The sequence below is a fragment of the Balaenoptera acutorostrata genome, chromosome 3, assembly GCF_949987535.1.
Source record: "Balaenoptera acutorostrata chromosome 3, mBalAcu1.1, whole genome shotgun sequence".
In the NCBI taxonomy this organism is placed as follows: Eukaryota; Metazoa; Chordata; class Mammalia; order Artiodactyla; family Balaenopteridae; genus Balaenoptera; species Balaenoptera acutorostrata.
This window is the reverse complement of record NC_080066.1, coordinates 70602416-70608415: the sequence shown is the minus strand read 5'-3', so window position 1 is coordinate 70608415 and position 6000 is coordinate 70602416. Positions and strand designations below refer to the sequence as shown.

The window sequence follows — 6000 nt, the reverse complement described above, 5'->3', positions numbered from 1 at the left end:
ATCAGACAGGCCCTGCAGTGAAGATAAAAATCAGGGTGGGCAGGCACTGGGGACCCTGTCTTGGGAGCCCTCCCCTACATTTCTCTGGCCTCTCCCAGGGTCTCCTCCATTTGGAATTCCCTCCATCTTAGGGCTCGCTTGGAACAAGCCTTTGCAGATGTGGTAGGGGCTTCTAAGATGACCCCTGCCTCCTGGATCAGTATAATCCCCTCTCCTTCAGTGTGGGCTAGACCTAGTGACCGCTCCTGACAAACGGAGGACAGCAAAGTGATGGAATGTCACTTCTGATATTAGGTTACAAAAGGACCACGCCTTTCATCTGGGGCATGCTTTTGCTCTCTCTGAGGGAAGCCAGCTGCCAAGTTGTGAGCTGCCCAACAGAGAGGCCCATGCAGCAGGGCTCCGGCCAACAGCCAGCGGGACCAGCGAGGCCAGCAAGGAACTGAGGTCTGCAGTCCAGCAACCCACGAGGCACCAAATCCTGCCAATAAGCACGTGAGTGAGCTTGGATGTGGAGCCATCCCCACATGAGCTCAGATGACTGCAGGCCTGGCTGACAGCTTGACTGCAGCCTGTGACAGACCACGAGGCAGAGGGCCAGCTAGGCTCTGCCCAGACTCCTGACCCACAGAAACTGACTTGCCCAAGGTCACAGAGCCTGGGACTGCCAGGTCCAGGATTGGAACCAAGGTTTTCCAACTCTCAGCCCAGTGTGCAGGGCCCTAGACCAGTGGTTCTCAAACTTTAGTTTGCATCAGAATCATCTGGAGGGCTTGTGAAAACCAAGAGCTGGGCCCCATCCTTGGGGTTTCTGATTCTGTAGGCCTGGGTGGGGCCTGAGAATCTGCATTTCTGACAAGTTTCAGGTGGTGCTGATGTGGCTGGCGGAGGACCACACTTTGAGAACCAGTGCTCTAGACTCTGTCTCCCACATCACTCTCCTGATGGGCCCCCAAAGCACAGACCAAGGGCAATTTGCCACGTCCCGAAGGCCTGTCTAGGCACCATTTCCTCTGAGGGAGTGGGGTGGGGTTGAAAGAACCACAGAGGGCAGTGCCCTGTCTTGTTCATCTTTGCAACTGTTTCTGACCCATAAAACCCACAGATACATGTGACATTCCACAATTTTATAAGGTTACATTTTGGGAAAAAATTAATTTCTTTTTATCAAAACCATACCAAAAATATTTTATTTTGTTCAGATGATCAAGTATTATATGCAGGAATCGTTTTGTTAAGGAAACTACCAATGGGACCTCAATAGGAAGTGAAATAATTCTCTCTCTGCTGTAATGTTTTCCATGTTTTGCCACTAGGGGCTGGCTTTATCCATCATTGTATTTTACCTTTTGGGCACTAAACCTTCTTAAAGCTGTTGCTTTGGATACTAGGTCATTGGTAGATCTGTTGATATAGATATAGATTCATATGTGGATGTGGATTCAAATACAGATACAGCTGCAGATATAGATACAGATGAAGATGTAGCAGTGATATTCCCTAAGGAGAAAGGACATGCTCCCTCCCTCTGCTTCCCTCTGCCCAGAATGGGGTCGGTGGGGGGGGGGCAGCCAACTTGGACACATCAAGACGGCAGAGCAATAAGGTGGAGGGGGCCTGGATGCCTGGACAAGCTCGGGGACTAGGATCACCATTTCCATCCTGGACAATCTACCCCTAGGTCATCATAGGAGAGAGAAGTAAACTCTACTCTGCCATGGCTCTAATACATCACACGCACGTGTCCCCCCGGCAGCCCACAAGCTCCTTGAGAGTAGGGCTAGAGCCCCCGTCTTTCTTCCTACGGCTCTCAGAACAGGGCCTAGCACAGTTCAGTTCTGGTTCTGCCCCTTAGTAGCAGGCAACCCGGGGCAAATGACCTCCCTGGCCTCTTCTACAAAATGGGGCTAAAAAACATTCTCATAAGATTCTCATCAAGCTTAGTGAGATGATGTGCATAAAACACTTAGCCCTGTACACCTAATAGGAGCTAAATAAATGGTGGATATTATCAGCAGTAAATTTTCAGAAATTGGATCCTGTCCCCTCCCACCCTGCTTTAAAACCCGACTTCCCTTAAGATAACATCTAACCTCCCTACCATGGCCCTAAGACCTTCTATGCTTCAATCCTGACCACCTCCCTAGTCTTATCACTCATACCGTGAACTCTACAGCCAGATAGAGTTGCTCTGGCATCCCGTCTTTTCCAGGGACTTGTCCAAAGGTCAGAGTAAATGGTGAGAAATGGAAAGAAAAAAAAAAAAAAGTGAGAAACGTACCAAGTCCAAATGACCCTTGAAAATCCCTTAAACTGCACATAGGTACAGTATCCAGACCTAGTACCTCTCAGTGAGGCAAGTCCAAAACAGGTTTCCTCCAGTGTAGAAACAAGGGGCTATATCTTCAGTTGAGCCCCAGATAAAGTAGCTGGCTTGTGTTTAGGGGCCTCATGAGACCAAAAGTATGTGTCTTTCATCAGTATCACATTCAGAATGAAGCGTTCATTGGTTCTTCTCTCCTGTACTCCCAGTCCTTGTAACATGCACTGCCTCTTAGGTCCAAGCCTTTGCACATGCTGTTCCTTTCGCCACCAACACCCCCACCCTCCCTGCCTCCCCCTCCACTTGGCCTGGCCAATCCGCATTCCTCTTTCAGGCCTCTGTACAGGTGCCCCTTCCTCAGGGAAGCTTTTCCTAACTTCCATCCCCTGAAACTCCTCTGTCCTGTGCAGCAGGCCTCCCACTATACAGTCAGCCCTCCCTCATCCATGGCATCTGCCTCTGCAATTCAATCAACCCTGGATGGAAAATATTCAGAAAAAAACTCCAGAAAGCTCTAAAAAGCAAAACTTGAATTTGCTGTTGGCCCGGCAACTATTTACATAACATTTACATTGCATTTACAACTATTTACATGGCGTTGTATTAGGTATTATAAGTAGTCTAGAGATGATTTAAAGTACACTGGAGGACGTGCGTTTGTTATTTTGGAACTACTACCCCATCTTATATAAGGGACTTGAGCACCCCTGGATTTCGGTATCAACAGGGGTCCTGGAACCAATCCCCGCAGCCCTCACACGGGAGCGATGACTGTATATTTTTGCGTGGTTGCCTGTGGGTCTTTTCTAAGAAGTCTTTCCTTCTCTTTCGTTCAGTGCTCGGTCCCCAGCGCCTAGCACAGAATTTGGCGCACAGGCGATGCCCGATAAATGCTCACGGAATGAATGGGCCCATGAGGAAACGGGTGGCAGTAGTCCGGGATGCCTTTGCCTTCATCAGCCAGCATCCTGGGGAGGGCAGGAAGGGGGAAGGGAGCACTGCGGGGGCCTCTCCTTCCCCATCATCCTCCCAGACCCTTTCCCTGCCCAACAGGGCGCCACTGGCCTGTCCCACACCCTCTCTGCCGCCTGCCCAGTGACCTAATTATTGTTTTTTCTTCCAGCCCCGCGGAGGGGAAAACAGAAATTCCTGGTGGATGACACAGGCCCGGCGGCCGCCTGAGAGCCGAGCACGGGACCGGCTGGGCCGGCTTCGCCCGCCCTGAACCCACCGCCTGCCCCGCCACCAGGGCCGCGGGAACCCGTCATCAGCCTAAGTACAGAGCGGGCGGCCGGGCGTGCGGCCGGGAAATTGCCGGTTCCCACTGACCCGCGGGGCCTGTGGGCGCCCCGAGTCTGGGGGCCCGGGGCGGGCGGGCCGGGGGACCCCGGGGGGCAAGAGCGCCCGGGCTGGGTTGGCCCGTCCTCACTACCCTCCGCCTGGCAGGCCCGCGGAAGGGAAAGGAGCGGGGGTTCGCAGGGGCCCCGCTCGGGCAGCTGGGGTGGCAGGGGGCGGCGGGAGGCGCCAGCGCGGGGGTGGGAGAGGAGGAATTTGAGCAGCTCGGCCCAGGGTGCGGCCCCGGCGCGAGGCCAGGGCCCTGCGGCGCACAGCACAGCCCAGAGTGCTCTGCGAGGGCTGGGGGGCCTTCAGCACCCCTTCCCCTTTCTGGGCGCCGCCCCCACTCTTACAAGGAACATTGGGCTCGGAGCCAGACTCGTGGGGTCGCGCATCCCCACCCCAACGGGCTGCTTCATCTGCCATGTGCCATCTTTCCATCCGTGGGCCCTTGATGCTGGAGGGAACCTCAGTTCCCCCATCTGTGAAATGGGTTACCATCTAGGGATGACTGAGATGTGCGCGGGTTCACTCTCCTCTATCCCTAGCAGATAAGAGATGCTCCATTTTCTTTCAGTTATTAGGGGAAAAGGCACTCAGTCTCTCATGCCTTCCCTCAGCAAATACCGATTGAACACCTACTCGGTGCTGTGTTAGGCTTTGGGTTATAGTGATGAACAAGACAGATAAAATCGTACATTCTCAGAGGAGACAAACAACAAGCAAACAATAAATGAATATTCACATCAGATAAGATAGTGCTTCAGATGGTGATAGGTGTTACTATAATGGGCTAAGGAGAGTGGGAGGAGTTGTTCAATTTAGACTCAGTGGTCCTAGAAGGAAGGTCTTCTTGGTCAAGTGCCCTTTGAGCTGAGATCTGAGTGAAGTGTGGGAGTGAGCAAGGCAGTTACCTAGGGGAAGGCTTTTTGGATAAAGCAAATAGCAGGTGCAAAGGCCCTGGCTCCCTTACCCACCTCTTGTTGGGTAGATTCTACCCAACCTTGTTGGCAGAACCCATCTCTCAGGTTCCTGGGCTTCTGAAGCACAAAATACTCCCCTTTCTACCTCAGTCCATGGGAAGGAAGCATGGAGAGCAGATGTGAAGTCAGACCTGGTTTTAAATCCTGGCCCTGCTACTCTCAGCTTTGTGACCTTACGTAAGTCACTTAACCTCTCTGAGTGGTAGTTCTTCCATCTGTCAAATGGGGAGAATAATGGCATGTTTCTTACAGGCTTGTGTGCGGTGTCAGTGAGGTAACACTGACACGCGGCAAGCCCAGACTTGGGCGTATGTATGTGCTCGAATGAATGGTCTGTGGGATCCCTAGGAAGACCTCGGTTTTCTTCATCTGAAAATTAGGTCTCTCTCTGACTTAGAGTGAAAAGTTTGGGCTAAACTTTTCCTGGTCTTGGTGGTGATGGGGAGACGTGGTAGAATTGTGAGCAGCTTGGGCAAACTCTCGGAGACAGTTCGTAGCTGTGGTCTGGTGTTGGTCACCCTCTGGGACTCAGAGCCCTGTTTACAGAGAGAGAAGCAGAACACAGCTCCCCCACTCACCTGCCCAGATTATCCAAAGCCCAGCCAGGCATTCAGTGGAGTTCAGAGAGGAAACGTCTAGCAAGCCCAGGTCAGAGCAAAGGTGTAACATTGGCAAAGTTCATATTTTATGTCATCAACCTCTTCCTTGGCTCCGTCTCCCTATATCCCTGGATAAACTTGTCCTTCCTTAGGAAAGAACAGGAGGTCAGTCATACCTGAAGGAGGATTTCAGTCTTTGGAGATAGTTCTGCCACAGTCCTGCATTTGACACATGGGAATCTGAAGCCCAGAGAGGGCAGGACTTTGCCAGAGAATACACAGCAGTCCTGAGGTATGAGAATTCATGCCAGCAGACCTTTGATCTAGGACTGTTTCCTCACTGTACTTCATGGCCAAATTCCACCCATTTTATAGAAGGAAGAAATGAGGCCCAGGGTTGTAATGTGAATCAGCACAGGCTTCCCAGACCAGCAAGTGGCAGTAGGGAATGAAGAATGTATTCTAGGCAGGGGTGGAAGGAGCTGGGAACCTTCCTGGACCCCTCAAATCATTCATTCCCAGACCCATCTTTTTTGAAGATGATCTCTAAGACCCCCTAAGGGAAAAGTCATTTGGGGAGATCTGTGGCCACTTGTTCCCTCTTCTTACCCAGGAATCCTAAACTCCCCCATCCTGAAGGGCCAGCCCAACAGGTACCCAAGTGCACATTGGTGCCCTTGTCCATCCGGCTTCACTGAGAGCCGGCTGTGATGGCTGAGTTGCTGCAGTGCCTGGAGGCCACCAGGGCACCACCTCACCC

General features: G+C 52.1%; 1 protein-coding gene across 1 annotated transcript in view; it reads left to right on the top strand.

The window, feature by feature from the left end:
- Positions 1-315: 315 nt before the first annotated feature.
- LOC130707624 (golgin subfamily A member 7-like) overlaps positions 316-6000 on the top strand; it is a 47125-nt gene continuing 41440 nt past the window's right edge. The window contains exons 1-3 of the mRNA XM_057543434.1: positions 316-495; positions 3447-3599; positions 4732-5532. The gene's annotated coding sequence lies outside the window, so the exon portion shown is untranslated. The remainder of the gene's footprint in view (positions 496-3446; positions 3600-4731; positions 5533-6000) is intronic.